This window comes from Bicyclus anynana, chromosome 19, assembly GCF_947172395.1.
Source record: "Bicyclus anynana chromosome 19, ilBicAnyn1.1, whole genome shotgun sequence".
In the NCBI taxonomy this organism is placed as follows: domain Eukaryota; kingdom Metazoa; phylum Arthropoda; class Insecta; order Lepidoptera; family Nymphalidae; genus Bicyclus; species Bicyclus anynana.
In genome coordinates this window covers 11604298-11624080 of record NC_069101.1, presented here as the reverse complement: position 1 = coordinate 11624080, position 19783 = coordinate 11604298, and the positions used below count along the sequence as shown (strand labels likewise).

At 36.2% G+C, this 19783-nt stretch overlaps 1 protein-coding gene across 15 annotated transcripts in view; it reads right to left on the bottom strand.

Moving 5' to 3' along the window:
* Positions 1 to 19783, bottom strand: part of LOC112045572 (kinesin-like protein unc-104) — a 155665-nt gene that overhangs the window by 67471 nt on the left and 68411 nt on the right. The window contains exon 1 of one of the 15 annotated variants that reach the window (XM_052887366.1): positions 2274 to 2412. The exons of 13 other annotated variants lie outside the window; for them this stretch is intronic. The gene's annotated coding sequence lies outside the window, so the exon portion shown is untranslated. Of the gene's footprint in view, positions 1 to 1726; positions 1985 to 2273; positions 2413 to 19783 lie in introns of those variants that run through there. One more of the 15 variants, XM_052887367.1, reaches the window with a different exon arrangement.

The following is a 19783-nucleotide window of genomic DNA, read 5'->3' as shown; positions in this document are numbered from 1 at the left end:
GAGCATATGCTTTTATGTAGTATTTTACTATATCAGTTTCAAGTAACTCTAAAAACAGAAACACTTGTCTTTGATGTCAGATTAGCCAATGTGCTTAAAATACGAAGGCCTTTTGTTGTAGAAGAACGAACACAGAACTTAGCAGTTGTTCAAAAAATGCAAGTTTTGTAAAACTCATTTACCTTGTATGCTGAAGTAAGCATTGCTGATTACTTCAATTGTGTCTGCTTTAATGAGACTGTACAGAGCCTTGTGTTTGTGTTTTTAAATTTTTTATCATGTAAAAACTGTAACTATCACTAGTGGATCAAATAAATTAAATAAAATAATCTTTCTCCTTAAAAAAATCAACTTTAATAGGTTTGTTGTCTGATGATTTCAATAAGCTTTGTGGCAACCTTAAGGTAGAGGCTGAATCAGATTTTTTAGATATATCACGAAGCTAAGTGAATATACTAAAGCCTAATTCGATGCGGAATGATTATCTACACACATACGTACGTATTGTTTATTTATAAAAAATTATTCATAACTTTTCTAAGCTTATTAATCAAAATTGTCATTAATTTAGGAATAAGTTAATTGAAATTGTTATTATGTGCAGAATTACCAGCGATTTATACTCTAATTTTTATTTGTTTGTTGATAAACATTCCACGATAAGTTCGGCTTTAATATAGCGACTAAATTTTTAGACGGACGGTGACGATTAAAGACTTAACTTAACCCTTAATTCCAAACTACCTTCCAAATTCAACTACTAACGCTAGAAACTCTGTAGTCTTGTTCTTCTTTTTCTGTGCCTTTTCCTCACTTTGGCACTAAATCCATTTGGTACTCTGTAGTCTATGGTAGTAGCACAGGTTGGCGAATTTTCATCTTTTGTAAATCACGAAAATCTGCTTATGACCGGTTCTCAATCTACAATAGTTAGACACAATAGCGGGTCAAGATCCGTTAGTCTGTTTCGCCTGTCACGGTCCGGAAGGCATCTGAGCCAGCGGCGCACGCGTCGACCGGCGCTACCAAATGTTTGCTAAGGTCATCGATCATTGATTTAGATTTTTTTTTCATTTATTTGTACGAGTAATCAACTACTAACACTTAATATACAAATTGAACCTACTGCCACAAAGATTAAAATAGTTATATCAATACATATAAATAAAAATGAAGTGTCTGCTACTGCATTTTCTCAATTGCTTGTAGATATTTCCAGGATTGGTATGCTAGAGATATCTACAAGCACTTGATGAAATGCAAACTTGTATTTTTGGAATTTGGAATTTGAATCGAATTCGCAATTTTTTATCCCGGAAAAATTCATGGTTATATTTTATTATTTTATGGCTCACTGGAAATTAACTTTACATTTAATAAACTATGGTTTCAATTAGAATGAAATAGAATAGCTATAAACTTGTTTTTCTTTCTATTTACCCTGTGTTTTTGAAATCATGGTGCTAATTTCTAAATTTTCTAAAATACAAATTTCTAAATTTTCTTTGTAAACTAACTTAATATTATAAATAATAATAAAAAAAATAATTGTTATTTTTTAAATATTTCTCATTTACTGCAAACGCTGAAAGGTCAACGCAATACTAATGCAGTTTATTATATGTTTTGTAATTATATTTATATTCGTGAAATTATTCTTATTAAAAAACTACAGTTACAACTAATCACCACTTGTTTAATTAACAGAACGAAATATTTTACCCACCGCTGGTTAAGGAGATCACGGAATAGAAGCACTCAAATTAAAGACGCACTTGGAAAAAAACTAGCAATTAAAATTCGAAAGCACTTTCACAGATGCAAATCACACAAAATCCTTTACGACCAACATACTCGTACAGATCAATCACAAATAACATACGCATGGATCGACGATAGATCAATCACAAACGGCATACGCATGGCTCGATTCACGAGCACAGAGTAGCTCGCGGCGCAAGGTTCGCGTACAAAATGGTGAATGTTTCCTGAAAAAAAAAACTATAATCGCGTGCTGTAATTGTACACGGTCGGCTGAACACCGACTCGAAAGTATCGGCGCCACGGCCACTGCACTCCCCACACACTTACGTAACACAGCAACCTACATCTCGGCCGGAACGCCTCCCGTGCTTCAGGAGATCGAAGAGGCGGCCATGAAAACGTGTCGCAGATATGACTCACCGGGCACCCGGGCGCCCTCTGTGCACTCCGGACTCGGGGGAAGTGGGGGTGTGTTGTATCTGGGGTTTCCAACGTCGGAGTGAACTTACCCTTGTCGGAACGAGGGTGTAGAGGCGCGCTTCTGTTTGTTATCAGGGGTTCAGAGCAGGGCTCCGGTCAAGTCGCAGCGTCGGTCGGCATGGCGTCGCCGGTGTAAGCGCGGTGCGACTGCGGTCCCACGGCGGAGGCACCGGCGGAGTCGCACGACGCATGCGCGCCACCCTTCCAGCGCCTTCGATCTAACGCCGCGCTGCGCGAAGCTCCCGCGCGCACCTCGCACCGCAAACAACCTTAAGGCTCCGTCTCATTGATGAATACCGTAACCGTAGCCTTATTAACTTGCGAATAAAGCTCGCTAATGGATAAATTAAAAATTTGATACGCCAACCGACAAGAAGCGTTTGCATCTACGTTTCTAAGCTGTACAGCGAATACTATTTAACGTCTGTCTATTGAACATCTTTAAGACTTAATTAATATAATAAATAATCTTCTAAAACAAAGATACCCCTGTTTTACATCAGGCAAAAAAAAATCACTCCTACTCATAGATTTTTCTTCAGATATACAAGATTCTTAGGGAACAAAAAAACAGTCCCTTAAGAAATGTAATAATTGAAATAAACCAAGAAATGAATTTGCGAATGTGTGTCTGGAGCTTTAGAAAACCCCGTTCATTTCAAATTCTCTACTCCCGTAGCTATGAGAAATTAAACACAATTTACGTTTTGGATTTCTTTTTTTGAATTGCGCATTTCATCGCGTAGGCAGAAAGGAAAATCTACTACGCGTTTACGCTTCCCCTCTTTTCATCGTAGCAACGTTTTCATTTTTTAGCATCAGTCAATTATCACTTTTGCATTAGCGTATTCTAATTCATATATGATAAATTTATTAAAACTCACTAGGATTTTCCGTGTATAGTACTTATTTTTGCGTTGTTTTGCGTTACGTTATTCATAAGATTTTGTTTAAAGTAATTTGTTAACTTACTTTGATGGAAACTATAGAAACCCGAATATCGATTACTCGGGAAGGCTTTACGCAAAAAAAAATATTAATGACTAGCGGACGCCGCGCGGTTTCTCCCACGTAGTTCCCGTTCCCGTAGGAATACGGGATATAATATAGACTACTCGGGGATTGTGTAGCTTCCCAACAGTGAAATATTTTTTCAAATCGGTTCGTAGTTCAGAGCCTATTCAATTCAAACAAATAAACAGACAATCAAATCTTTCCTCTTTATAAAATTAGTATAGAAGTATATGTAATATAAGTAATATGTAATTAATTTACACATTTATACTAATATTATAAAGCTAAAAAGTGTGTTTGTATGTTTGTTTGTTTGGTTGAACGCGTAAATCTCGGGAACTACTGATACGATTTGAAAAATTCTTTCAGTGTTAGACAGCCCATTTATCGAGGAAGGCTATATAAAATCGCCGTATTCCAACTGGAACGGGAACTAGTCATTAATAGTTTTTTTGCGTAGAACCCTTTTCTTTTGAGAGCATCAAGTCTGCAAATCTATCTTTAAAGATTTGTATGATTTCCATGATCAAACCGCGGAGCCTTGTTTCGACTAACTTTTACTTCAAAAATTTAAAATATACAAACAAAATTGTGCTCATTTATAAAAGTAAGTCTGCAAACTGAAATGAAACCTATCGGTACATCGATCACGTACGCTTTGATTTCAGCCGCCGCGCCCCATCAACTAGATGGGTCGAGAGAGAGCAGAATTTGAATATTGGACAGGTTGGCGGGGAGTAGGTATACCTACTGCAACTTGTTTCATAGCTTTTCACTGTTAACTACACTGCGTCAGTTTCGCGTTATAAAACAACGAGTCGCATTCAAATCTATCATCATGATTATCATTACCAATCCATATTTGGCTTACTGTTGAACGCGAGTCCATCACGATACCATCCAATGCGGATTAGCAGACTTCACACACGTTGCGAATGGAGGTGATAACAAGGTTTAAATATATATATATATATATAATATTTGCCATATTTCTTATAATATGACTATTCCCGTCCAACTATTCAGGAAAGACTGTGCTAGGAGTAGGTACGACAATAGGCCTACGGGGTGAGGATTGAACCACCACCCTTCGGTGATGAGTCCAACCGCTCTTACCGTTGAGCTATTGAGGCTTATAAAAATATTGATTTGTATGAGACATTCGGGTAAATAAGTACATTTGTGCTATTTAGTATTAAGCATTGTTGAGCGATACGTGGCACCGCCGCAAATATGACCCTTAAAATCCCTATAGCTCCGAAATTAATAATCGCAGATACCCTGTTACTTTTCAAAAATGCTTTGCTTTTAGCATACTCTTAATTTTTATACAATTTAAAAAACTGCAGGTTTTCGATGTTTTTCCTTCACCATTTAAGAAACGTGATATTTAATTTCTTAAAATGGACATAACTGAAAAGTTGAACGTTCATGCCCCGAACCGGAGTTGAACCTACGCCCCCCGAATCGAAGGCAGAGGCGGAGAAGGCTATAATGGCTCACTGATAAATAAATCTATAATATCCAGAAAATCTTAGTAGTAATTTGTGACGAGCTCGGCTAGAGATGTACTACCGCCATATTTATACCGATGACCGACTGGTCATGTGATACAGAGACCAGATAACCATGTCCAACTACCAATGCCAAGAACGGGAGGAAAGGGAGACCAACAGCATGGTTGGATTGTATGTTGTGTTGATGGTAGGATCTTAACGATACGGGCCTGACGAAAGATTGGATTTGAAAAGCCGACCGGCTAGAGAAGAAGAACAAATAGTTCATGGAATTAGCAGGCTGCACCCCTGATTTAAAAAAACACCGCCAATAACAGAACATGAAGTGTTGTTAAGTATTTCATAGCCCGATCCAGAACTAGAGCATAGGGTCTTGATCTTAAGCTAAGGACAAGGGAAATTACTAATTAGCATGTTAGATACTGTTCAATTTCTTGAGAAATAACAAAGTACGTGGCACTATTTTGTTATTTCTCAAGAAATCCTTTATTTAGCGATACTACAGACTCAGTACAGTAATGCTACACTGTAACGATGTTGTCTCGCAAGGGCGAATTTCGAATTCAGCTCTATTTTCCTCATTCTATAGTATCGTGTTAGACAGAGAGATGTAGAGGTGAATTCGAAACTCGCATTAGCTAGTTATAAGAACATCGTTCCTGAATAGCCTTTCATGTTGTACATGGCTTGCAAAACCCATAACAGGTTTCTTTCATGCAATTTTATGCCTTAAATTCAAAAAAGGTTCCACAACTAACACAAAAGTTATAGTAAGGCCGTCAAAACCGCCATTAAAAGAAGGTTCAAACTAAAAGGTTGGGGAAGCCGAAACCTTTCCCTGAGCGGTGAATGATGAAGGTGGATGGCGAGGTCAAGGAACGAGCCGAAGTACGCAATAATCGGCACAAAGTGATGACGCAACGCGCGCGTATTGATTGGTTTCGGAAACTGTAATTGTTAGCCTCCTCCCTGTCTACGAATGTCTAGGAACTATGGGATATTTAATGATTCTTTTACATGTAGCTCCGAAAATTGTTTACAAAAATACGGGTCTAGGCACTTTTTTTTTATTCTTTACAAGTTAGCTCTTGACTCCAATGTCACCTGATGGTAAGTGTTGATGCAATCTAAGATGGAAGCGGGCTATCTTGTTAGGAGGAAGATGAAAATCCACACCCCAAGTAAATAGATGAAAATTCATACATTATTAGCTTCCTTACATTAAACGTGACATTTTTCACTACATAAACTATAAACATAAACGCACAATTAAAAAAGATAGTTGTAATTTTATTTGAACGCCCATACAAATCTAACGAACATTATGATCAAGGACGTCATTAATTCGTGTTATTTTTTATGGGGCCTTTTTCAGGGATCCGTGGCAAATATGACCCTTTAAATCCCCGTAGTTCCGAAAGCATGTAACAAGAAAAGTTCTTAGCTTTCTTTATATTATCCTTATAATTTCACCATTAAATATATTCTTTACATCAATTTTTGAAACACAAAATATGCAAAATTAATAAGATTTGATCATATTAATATTACTTGTATACATTTACTCATAGCTAGTGACACCGCTTAAGTATGTTCTAGATCTAGACGGTCTGAATTTAAAAACAGTGACCTGGGTCGAAGCCAAGCTCCGATAAAGTGGCATCTACTTGTGAATATCGTATAAAGGTTTCGGAGAGAATAGAAGCGAAGTTGGACACAAAGATATACGTATACTTTAATCAATCTATACTAATATAAATATAAATATGAAGAGTTTGTTTGTTTGTTTGGCTGAACGCGCTAATCTCAGACACTACTGGTCCTATATGAAAAATTCTTTCAGTGTTAATATGTTATATTCAGTGATAACTGTTCAAAACTGAGACTACTGGTAAAACCCTAGAAGATATCGTAGAGTTATGCATGCAACTGGGCATATGACATAGCTTAGTTGACATTGTGATTTTTGTTAACAATGGACTTTACGGAATACTAAACATGCAGTGGTTACTTGATTTAATATTAATTTTAAATTAGTTGTTAATAATTAGGCCAGCAACTCTATGGTACCACGTTAATACATTGTCAGTTGTCAGTGAATACCCGCAACAATACCTGAGTTCAATCGAACTTCAGGGAAGTGTACCTAATTTAAGTTTCCAAATTTAACCCATCGCAAGTTAAAGGACTAAGAGCCTGCAATGGCCAGACATACCTCATTCTATGAAGGCAGAAAGATCGTCAGTTCTTATCATAATTATAAGTACGTTAGCCAATTATAAGGCTTGAGCGCCACCTCAAGCTTGAAAGGTTTCAAGGGACAAGACCCTTAACCGTTCTGCTAATTGGCTACCATACTTTTCTATGATAGAAGTTGACAAAGGAGATATCCGAAATTGGGCACATTCTTCAAAACGATACAGAAATGAAAAATGTATTATAATCTTAAGATGAAATAATATTGGTCAACAGGGAAAATAAGCTGATTTTATTATTTTCATACTGATCCTTTACAAATGCGTATTTCACTGTTTAACATAGGTTGTCAGCTGTCTTTGAAAATGCGCGCTGCTAATACGTCGACAAAGAAGAACGAGAATAATCAGGCCTAATGCCACCTCCTATGTCCTAATTTATATTCAATTTCTCCTTATGTGTTCTAATTTCAGAACCGTGATATATATAGTAGATATAACCTCTGCATCCGATTCCGGAGGGTGTCGGTACGTTCGGAGCATGCACCTCAAACTTTTCAGTTATGTGCATTCTATGAAATTTAATATGACGTGTCTCAAACGGTGAAGGAAAATCATCGTGAGAAAACCTGGATACCAGAGAATTTTCTTATTATCTGCGTGTGTGAAGTCTGCCAATTGGGCCAGCGTGGTAAACCCCTCTTGTTCTGAGAGGAGACTTGAGCTCAGCAGTGAGCCGAATATGGGTTGATGATGATGATATTCATCATCATGATAATATAATATTGATTAAAAATGAGACACGTCTAACCACCGCAGGTTTTCGTTGTATAAATAAAAGCTCGCAATTAATAAACTTCTCGGTATACTGTAAGTTCCCAAGTATATAAAGATCTTTATATACTTAGGAACTTACACGTTGTCTATGCTACCTACGTCTGAAGATAGTTGACGTCACATCTGCTCAGATTGGACTCGTTCCCGAACGAAAGTTACAGTTAATACTATCGATTGTGACTCGCGAGCGAATCTAAAAGCTTTACCGCCAACAATACTTGGCAGCCATTTTGAAACACAAGTGAATAATGCACTTTTATAGATGTGCAGTTTTTGATCTGCTTTTTATATACTCGTACTATTTATTTGGCTGTACTATAATTTTGAGATTTAACAACACAACGAAAATTGATCTAGTTTGATAAAAACAGTCAAATCTATGCAACATCACTCAGATCCCATAGACAACAATGTAGACTAGCAAGTTCGAGCTCTCTATTACGAGATCTTGCATTTGAACTTTGTCGAGTAGAAATTTCTTGTAAAGAATATATAAAAAAAATGTTAATGTTTGACATACATAACATAATATTCAAAACTGAAACTGGCGCTACAAAATAATTACTATACATACCATCTAATAGGTATCTGACGTGCACAATTTCTATGCGGTGTTTTTAACTGTTGCTTCGCAAACTTTTTGCACGAGCGAGGCAAACAATTTTTCACTGAAAGCCCCTCACTATATTACATTATATAAAAACGTCGTCGCGTTTAATAGCGCCGCCCACGGCACTACGAGCTTTTTACTGTAGCCTTAATGGACATAGAAAATACATGCACTAACAGAAGCAGATATTTTTAGATGGAAACATTGATGTCAAATATGTTCCTAACATATAAAAACTTTCAGAAACTTTAATAGTTTAGTTATTTATTTAAATACCTAATTGCAAATACAACGAATATACAAATTATATGAAATAAAAAAGCCTATTCTATCTATAGTTAGCATGAAGCATGAATCTTTGAAATCCATACTAATATTATAAACTAGCTGGCGCCGCGCGGTTTCACCCGCGTGGTTCCCGTTCCCATTGGAATACGGGGATAATATATAGCCTATAGCCTTCCTCGATAAATGGGCTATCAAACACTGAAAGAATTTTTCAAATCGGTCCAGTAGTTCCTGAGATTAGCGCGTTCAATCAAACAAACAAACAAACAAACTCTTCAGCTTTATAATATTAGTATAGATTAATAGTTTAGTTATTTATTTAAATACTTAATTGCCAATACAACGAATAAAAAAAATATTACGAAATAGAAAAGCCCATTCTATAGTCAGCATGAGGCATGACTCTTTGAAATCCATACTAATATTATAAATGTTAAAGTGTGAGTTTGTCTTTTTGTCCGTTGGCAAAACGGAGCGACTAATTGACGTGAGTTTTTTTAAGTGGAGATAATTGAAAGGATGGAGTGACATAGGCTACTTTCTAACCCCCCACTTCCCTAAAATGGGGGGTGGAAGTTTGTATGGAGCATTCCGCAACTTTCAAGGTATAGAAAGCTAAAAATTGGTATGCAGACTATTTGTGTCATAGGGTAGGGGTAGGGTACGAGTAAGGTAGGGGTATAGTAGTGGTAGGGTAGGAGTAGGTTAGGGTAGAGATAGGCAAGAAGTGCACATAAGTCAAAGCAAAGCTTGACTGAGTCCGCTAGTACCTAAATAAAAATAAATATCTGGACTGATGCGGACTAGATAAAACACATTAGACTAATGAATATTAGTCTGTCTGTCCGTCTGTGTCCGCTCGCGTTATCTCCGGATCAAATAAACGGATTTTCCTGCCGTTCCACAGGTAGATCTGAATTTCTATAGCAACATATAGGATTTAAGTTTGTATTAAATGTCAGAAAAAAATAGTCCGGGATCCGTAGAAGATTTTTACAACTGATTACTATCAAGTTAATTTTCGTGATCGCTTCATCTCGATGCGACGATCAACTGTTTTATTTACGAACATTCTTTATTGAAAATTAACTGAGTTACCAGGAAATAAAATTTTCAAAGCGTCGGAACGAGATAATGTACCACGCAATTTGTACGACATTGTGGCTGTTAAGTTCTATAATTATTAATTAATCAACAGTAAAAAAAAACAGATCAACACAACAATAATAAAAAAGTTGATCGTCTCAACGAGATGAAGCTACACACGAAAATTAACTGTTGTACAAAATGTTCTACGGATCCCTGACTAAATAATCCGCCAATCAAAATTTTACATGGACGAACTCGAAGACGTCTACGAGATGGATAATAAAAAATTCATTTTATGTCAATTCACAAAGCCGCAGGTTTATTTATTATACAAAACAATATAGCGTAAAGAATTTTTTACCCAAATAAAATCTCCGCAATCGCCGGCAGGAAACGCCTCATCTGACCGTCATTGTACGAGGCGTGAATTACCATCTTGATATCTGCTATCGTAAAAGTGTACGCGTAAATAAAATGTTGAAGGATAAGGAAAACGTCCGAAAATTACTAAGCTTGGAGAAATTGTACTTGTTTATTCTTGTGGTAAATAGAGTAGAACATACATTAATTAGTTAAAACTCGCCGACGCCCTTCGGTTTCACTCGCGTAGTTCCCGTTCCCGTAAGAATACACTTACAAATAAAAATTGGTTCAGTAGAGTCAGAGATTACCTCCTACAACACCACAAACTTTACCTCTAAATTATACATTAGTATAGAATTCGAATCACCTGGATTAACATTTTCTATATTCATATTATCCTCGCTACTTGCTTGCTAAATGTAGCCTAATCAAACTATTAGAGTTTAATTGAGCTTTAAGCTACACTTAGCAAGTGATAAAGGAGAATGGCAAGATTGCATGTATTTTGGGACTAGCAGATATAAGAAGTGTACATAATGGAAACTTATTAATAGTTGTTTATCATGATTTAAATAAGAAAAAAGCAAATGGTAAGCAGTCTCGAAAAGCAGGGATAAAAAAGATATACCTTAAAATTAGTAGATACCCTATCTATACATAAATGTAAAAACACCGCCTCTGACATACAACTGCGTAATTGCTTCATAAATACTACAAGGCGTTTCGCTCGTAGATAACAAGTAGCTTTTTTGTTAATAAAATACACTTTATTTTCTTTTGATTCCCATTCTGTAAAATCTAAATATTTTTTTACAAGCATCTTACAAAATAATAGTTTTAATTAATACAAATATATGAGTGTACGCCACTTCAGAATGTCCCACTTTCGCCAACCTCCTTTCTGTGTTACATTAAAACTTTCTGAGAAAATTACCAATACATTCAATTTCAAATATAGTGTTGACAATAGAGAAAAACAAACGTATTAACTTGAGTAAGTAATATTCTAGACGCGAAAGCCATTTCTGATTGAATGCAAACAAAAACTGCAATGCAATTGAAGTTTAACCCCAAGAGAATATATTTTCTATGTCAGTAAACAATGCACCGACGCCAATATAAAGGAAAGACCAATAAAAACAAAGAAAACGACCGCGGTCATACATTACACAACAAGAAACAATAACACGGTAGTCATCAAAGGCTTTCCCAGAGGAGCGGCAACAAATAATGCAATAAGGCAATGAAATTGAAGTCTAACCCAGAGGAATACCTGATTTCCCACCCCCGCAAGTGTACAGCCATTTTGTTTGATAGAAGTTTCTCGATTTATTTCTCTAAAGCAGCAACAGGAAAACAAAATGAAACCTGATCTTGTTTTTAATCCATCAACGTAAAAAAGAGGGTACACGTGGAAGTTTGACATGTCAATAATAGATCAATTATAATGAGGTTTCTTTATTATGAAAGTTGACGTCACCGAGAGGTTCTTTCCTATACACGTTAAAGATCCGATACGCCAATTCGAAGTTATCGAATTCTGATTATGACGGAATTAATGAAAAAAAACCTAAAAATGGTTATTCAAGCTAAATTCATGAAGTTGGTCAGTCTATAGATACTTAGTTTCGTTGCAAACATTCACCAAAAATAATTTACGGTGATTCTAGAAGGTTTGCGGAGTATATGGCGAAACGGAGGCAATTTCTCATATCCCCGAAAATATAAAAAAAAAAATACGCTTTCTACTTACGACGGTCGAGGGTACGGTACGGACGTACCGTACCCTCGGTACGTAGGGGACGTAGGGTACCGTACGTAGGGGACGGTATTTCAAGAAATAGCAGGTTTCGAAGGTCCACCTTTGAAATCTATCTCTATAGCTATCTCTCGAAACACCATGAACTTAGTACACGAACAGTACAAGAAATACGTTATAATAAAGTGAAGCCTACAATTTCTGTCTTCCTATTTTACGAGTATGTACGCACTATATGTTCTACGGTTTTAATACATAAACGCCGTAACGGAAGGTGGTCGGCGAAACACTTGTATCGATTTTCTGCATTCGTGGTATAGGAGTATAATGGGTATGTAAATCATCTTTGTTACTTATAACATGTTTCGAAGGTTTCATATTTCAGTTAGCAGTAACGACTTCATATTATCGTTATTACAGTTCGTCATTACATAATAGGATGTTCATTAAAATAAAGACATATTATTATTATCAAAGCTTCTGAACTTGGTCGAGATGGTTCTTAGCTATATACGAGTAAGATCGGAAAGAATTTCTGGCATAAACGTGGTGTAGGAGTAAAATAGAAGTATCATATTTGTTTACTTGTTGCATGTTTCGAAGGTTTCATATTCCAGTTAGTGACATAACATCTTACGATCATCATTACAGTTGATGTTCATTAAAATATAGACAGCGCGTAATTAATCAGAAGTGGGATGTCCATTAAACTTCGTTGTTTTAACAAGTAATTATCTATCCGCAAGTAAATTGCTGTAATTTATCTGACAAATAATGTAATTAGAACAGGAGCTCAGTATAACAAGGCTATTGAGAATTGTTTATTATGGAGACTTCGTTGAAGGGAATATTATACCTATTATGACACGATGCTTTTAGCCCCATAATTCTTACTTTTAATTTTATTGACATGATTTTGTTGTCTGCATTAAATATTTACAAATATGGAAGATAATGATAACCAAAATACAAGGCTTCCTAGTGTGTAAATAATAGATCTATGTTAATTTTTTTTCTGTAACAATATACAACTAAATAAATATATCTTTCTTTATAAACTTACCTGTCTATATAAAAGACAAGTTAAGAAATATAGAATGTCCAACATAAAAGATATCTGATTTTTCTTATATAGAACGTCAGAAACCAAGTCCAGGTTTAACGAAATACAACATATAAGGACTAACAACCTGATATTGTTTAATACAATATCGATTTCAAGATAAAAGCTCAAGCAATATTTTACAGGCAACGGTGCGGCGCTTGGCTGAGAGAAGAATTTAGGTCAACGGTATTCGTTCTCGAGTCACAGAATCAAATACAACCTTGAAGATTCTGAAGGCTTTATTATATTATACTAGCAGACGCTCCGCGGTTTTAGCCGTAGTTCCCGTTCCGTGGCTTTGTAAAAAGAATTTTTAAAATCGGTTCAGTAGATCCAGAGATTACCCCATGAGACGTCACATACTTTACCCTTTTTGCGTGTAATGCTCGTATTAGTACAGAGTGTCGACGTACATGAGAGCATTCGTTATTATTGTTTATAAATTCAATTACATCACGGTAGATACTTGTAATTGACTTGGAAGGATTTTCCGATTTGTCTTGATAATAAACCATAATAATCGTGTGGTATACGCGACACATTCAACTTGAGATACAGTTACATAAACAGCATAATCAAAATAATAAAAAGGCCATTATCATAGGCAATTATAAACTGAAAATCTAATTATGATTTATCTACTCGTACTGTCAAAATGGCGTGTGAAATTTATATGAAATCTATGATTGTGATATGACCGCGCATACCACTTCGCCGCGGAGGCCGACAAAACCTCCCTTTATTCCATCCGCTCCATAATATCAATACTATTAATTATCATTCAACTGTGCGCGTGGGATGTGTTCCCAATTTAGATCAACGGTAATATTTATGGAAGCTTCACAACAATTGGGAACTCCTAACTGTCTGTAATTTATGTCAAGGTTACTAAGTCGATCCTTAATTACACAATGTATATTATACTTAGTAAAAATATCTGTAAGTTCTTCTGCGTCAGCCATATTTCACGGGAGCTGAGATAATAACGGTATTTAGGTCAATGGTAATCTTTCAGTAACGTGATCTAACTTAAATATTAAAATCTCATCAGTAACCTGGAATGTATTCCTAGATTTTCTTTTAATTAGATCATAAACATATTAATATGGTGTTCGATCTATGCGTCAGGAGACAAAGGAGCTTTGTGCTTATTTGACTACTGGGTGATGTTGGGTATACAGCCCATAGGTGTGTAATTAGATTTGGCACCCTCGTAACTTTATCGTAAATTTCAAGTTTTCGTCTTTAATTACCTAATTAACCTGATTTAACTTTTTAAAAAGTGCTTGTAATAGATGAAAAAGTAGCCTATATTATACTCTGTAGTTGATCAAATTATTATCTGTTTCCATTCCAAATTTCGGTGTGAAGGAGTAACAAAAATACACACTTAAACAAACTTTCGCATAACTATAAAAAAAAACAAAAACAACTCCGACTCGTGAAGGACTTGAACCTCCGGCCTCCGATAAACCGGATAAGTATCGGCGCTCTAACCCGCTGAGCTAACGAGCCAACTACCCGATTAACAAATATTTGGTATTCTTTGAACGTGAAACATTACGTCATCACCATGACGCATGTGAAAAGAAACTCGATCCATTCGGAATTTAGTTCACTTTTAAAAGACAACTGAACTGTGCGATACGTCGTTTTTATATTGTTGTACTAGGTACATTCACGGTCATTGAAAAGTGGGTATCAGATAATAACATTCTGTTATCTGCCGATAAATTTTCCCAGCACAAGTGTAGCTTTTCCGATGTGACATATGAAAAAACATATTGCTATTTTTAAAGTCCTGCTTTCTATCGTCATAATATGATAAACAAATTCAAAAACTTCAAATTTAGAAGTGGAAAAAAAAGTGTAAAAGTATTTAAAATAACTTTCACAGTAGTGTCATTCCAAAAGAAAAAGGAATGTAACAAAATCAGTGTATGTTAATCAGTGATACAGTTTGGTGTAGCAGTTATATAACTATGATCTCCATTCATACAACATTGATGAGTTCCTTAAAGATAAAAGCGCTTGGAGGCTATTGGATCAGCTTCCACCTTCACACAAAAAGTAAAACTATAAGAAATTGTAATGTTATCATCAACTGTAAATTATAATACTGTATGATTTTTTTCAACTGTTGAGTTTCTTGCCGGTTTCTTCTCAGCAGAACCTGCCTTCCGAACCGGTGGTAGAATCTTTACAAATAGTCAACTGACGTGTCAAAAGTACTTGTAAACTGAGCCTACTTGAAATAAATGATTTTTGATTTTGATTTGATTTGATTTTGATTTGAAAAATTAATTACGCTAATCGATAGCTGAAGGATCAAAGAATTTACTACACTAAATTAGGACTGTGATAAGTTACGCGCGATGAAAGGGGAAATCGCTGCTAATACGAGGTCATTTTGCTACTTTTTTCCGTAAACTTCTTAATGGGACCTCAGCGGCGTCGCAGGGTATTTTAGGTGGGGATAGAAATCGACTCTGCCTGATGGGGTATCAAATCTTCAGCTCACCCCACATAACACAGAAATTGTTAAATTTGTGGGTAAATCAAGGAAGAATGAGAGCGGAAAGACACATATAAAATGGATGGAAAAAATAGACACTAGTGTGTAAAAAATATCGTTTCTCGCTATGTACCACAAAGGGGTAATTTATACATAGTAGGCATCTAGTATAGAGGTCTGAGGTCGTCCTTTGAGGTCGTGTACGGAACGTTGCCTGTTAAAATATTCATGAAAATATGTCCGCGCCTCCAGTTCTCTGGACCGTACAATATTGAGACTTCGGCAGTCTTTATGCTCAAAATACAAATATAATAGGCTGAGTTAACCCTCACAATCTAAGCTAAGAATCAGATATGAGGAGATCCGCAAGCGAACCAAAGTCACTGACATAGCTCAACGAGTCGCGAAGCTGAAGTGGTAATGGGCAGGCCAGATAGTTCGAAGAGCCGATAGACTTTAGGGTACCAAGGTACTGAAATGGCGACCCTGCATCGGAAAGCATAGTGTTGGGTCGATCAACACTATGCTTTCCGATGCGGGGAGGAGGATATCAAGCCGATGGCAGGGCCTGCGACAATTTTATCTTCAAAAGCCTACTTTAATGCTTTCCATAAAGTAGAGTTCGACCCCAGCTGGGCTAATTGAGGTTTTGTTAATTGGACCAATTAACAAAACCTCAATTAGCCCAGCTGGGGTCGAACTCTACTTTATTAAGGTCTAGCTGGTGGTAGGCTTCGGCCGAGGCTTGTTACCACCCCACCGACAAAGATGCACCGCTAAGCGATTTAACGTTTCAGGAAGATGTCATGTAGAAATCGCAAGGGGTGTGGACTTTCATCTTCCTAGTATATATAAGTTAGCCCGCTTCCATCTTAGATTGCATCATCACTTACCATTAGGTGAGATTGTAGTCGAGGGCTAACTTGTAAAGAATAAAAAAAAACTATAAATTGTCTGGTGGTAGGCATCGGCAATGGCTAGCACCATACCGGCAAAGACGTACTGCCAAGCGGTTTAGCGTTCCGGTACGATGCCTCGTAGAAACCGTCAGAGGTATGAGTGAAATAAACTTGTAACTTGTATACTTGTTCCAAACAAGTGCGCTTTCATCTGTGACTAGGTACATTATCACTTACCATCAGATGAGATCGCAGTCAAGTCGCAAACTTGTAATTAATTATAAAAAAAAAACTAAATATTCATTTATAAACATAATTCTTTTTCCCCGACGCTCCTGTAGTTTTACACAAAACGCGCGCGTCTGTACATTAGCAGTTACTTACATCAAAAAGCCAAACAGATTTATAGTAGACAAACTATAACATAAATCAATTGCAGCTCAAATAGCTGCATGCAGTTAATTTAATGATAAATTAAAACACAGTATCACCTCTCTGTACCAGTTAGCTGCCATATTGCGAATCCGGACAAAGGCCAAAGGTCGTGCAAAGTGCACAATCAATAAAACCAGGCAAGTAGGAAATATATAGCAAAGCATGTTGCAGTTTTGCACCGAGATTCCCTCTGAATGTTTTCTTAGAAGCTTTGGAAAACTTGTATTCATTTTGTGAAAGGAATATTTTGATAGACTTCTAACTAATACTATAAATGTGAAAGGTTGGATGGATGCATAAATTGAATTGAAACCATATAAATCTATCTATACTTATAATAAAACTGGTGGAATTCTATACATTTATTAGCAATTTGAGATTTTACTTATATCATTACCGTGGCATAACGGACGCCACGCCATCTAGAATCTATACTTATAATACGAATTCTGAACATTCTGTACATTGAAGATATTTTAAAAATTTTTGTTGGGGAGCAAAAAAAAATTATCGATGGATTATATAAATCGATGTTCTTATTCGGGCATCACGCTGAAACTACTGAATGAATTCAAATGAAACTTGGCACGGTTTAAGACCATAATACGGAGAAGGCAAAAATAAAATGAGAATATAGAACATAGGGGTTGAAAGTTTGTATGGAAAGTCCTTCATATTCAAAGTTATAGTTTTAAAAATTTGTTTATAAATCATAAAAAAAATACGAAATATAATGTTACCTAATTCAATTTTTTTTAATATTCAACCCCTAAAGTGGTGAAATAAGGCTTGAAAGTTTACATTGATTTCCACGCGGACGAAGTCACCGGCGTCCGCTAGTACTTAATATAATAAAGCTGAATAGTTTATTTGTTTGTTTGCTTGAACGCGTTAATCTCAGGAACTACTGGTCCGATTTGAAAAATTCTTTCAGTGTTAGATAGCCCACTTATCGAGGAAGGCCATAGGTTATATATTATCCCCGTAATCCTACGGAAACGGGAACCAGGCGGCGTCGGCTAGTAATTGAATATACAGGAAATGGCCGCACCGGTCAACTGACAGAAAGCTGGGCCCCGTCAGGACAGTTCAACAAAAGCTTCAAAAGCAACAAAAGCTTGCGATAGTTCTGCGAGTGGACAGCTGTCGAAAGTTGGCCGCTTCCCGATCGTTTGTGGTTGTGGTCAATTCTGGCCGCAGCTCGACCACGGCCAACGACTAGTCATGGTCGTGGTCGCCTAATGCGCGAGATGCCTCCGAAGGCATATGACGTTTGACCTTTGTACATCGTTCTACGATTGTTATACGTAATACATCCAAATCTACGGCTACAACGCCTCTACACAAAAGAATACACACATGATGGACGGCGAGAGATCTCATCTTATGCTTGCTCAAATATTTAAGATCTCATATTTATGTAGACACTAGACAGTGGAGATAAATTACGTTGACTATAATATCTATATAGTGGTATAGAACAATAAATAAACTTAGTTTTACTCGTATATAGATCAAAAGGAGATGGTCCAAAATTGTATGGAGTCCAGGATCAGTCATTGTACCCTGGCGAAAATATTTTTTTCAAACTATTTTTGATTATAGAAATCTACGAATTTACTTTAATTCTTTCGAAATAATATTCATTATCTCCCAAGAAATGCATCACTGTTATGGGTAATAATGGCGGATTGATGACGTTTTTAATGCAGTAGTCAATTTGACGTTTGCTGTCAATTGTCATTTCATAGTTGCTTGCTTTCAAGGGCGCCATCTTGATATAACTCAAAAACTTGGGTTTTAATTTTATTTATTTCTTTTTATTTAGTTACATTTATTCAATTTAATAAATTTTAATAAAACCCTTGTATTTTTTAAATTTTAATGATACGGGTTACAAGATCAATTGTTCATCAATTGTAATTATAATATTATTGTATGATTTTTTTAAAAAGAGCAACTGTTGAGTTTCTTGCCGGTTTCTTCTCAGCAGAATCTGCCTTCCGAACCGGTGGTAGAATCTTTACAAATAGTCAACTGACGTATCAAAAGTGCTTGTATACTGAGCCTACTTGAAATAAATGAATTTTTGATTTTTTTTTTGTTTTTTTTTTTTTTGAAGAGTGGTCCTGAAATGGACCATCTCTTTATCCTCGAAAACGCTGACTAATTGTTTAATCATATTTTTGATATAACAAAACATAGTGGGTCTGGTTTATAGATTTACAAAAAAGTCCGCGATTGCATTACGCATTAAGACCTTTCATTCAGATTCAGACCTATGTATATTGCATTAAGTCCAAAGGCAGGTCTGATTTCACTCTTTGCTCTAAGATGATTTCAGGTCACATAACATGTGAGCGCTGTTAAAGGCAACAGATTTAACAATATTTCTACATCATGTACATTAACTAGGTAAAAAAACTGTGTCGTAAAAACGGGGTTAAATCTATTAAGATCTCGTTCACAGTGCCATTAATTAGTGCTCTGAATATGCAACGGTGTGCCGACGTGCGAGAGGCTTTCGTGATAATCGCAGACTCAACCTTGCCTCAGCAAAATATCTCCGGGTTGAGTGATCAGTATAGTTATTCGTGCTTATTCTTTTCTTTTTCTTTCTATTCTTTCTATAAAAAAAAGAATATTTGCCATATCATTTCAATATGACCAATATTCCCAATCCCCTCCAACTAGTCGGGAAAGACTGTATTAGGAGTGGGTACGACAATAGACCAAGGGGATCGTTCGTTCGTCCGTTGAACTATAGAGGCTTTCGTCCAGGAATGGTCGTATTTCCATGTATTTTGGCTGATGATGATGATGATGATGATGATGATGATGATGATGATGATGATGATGATGATGATGATGATGATGATAATGATAATGATAATGATGATGATGATGAGGCTT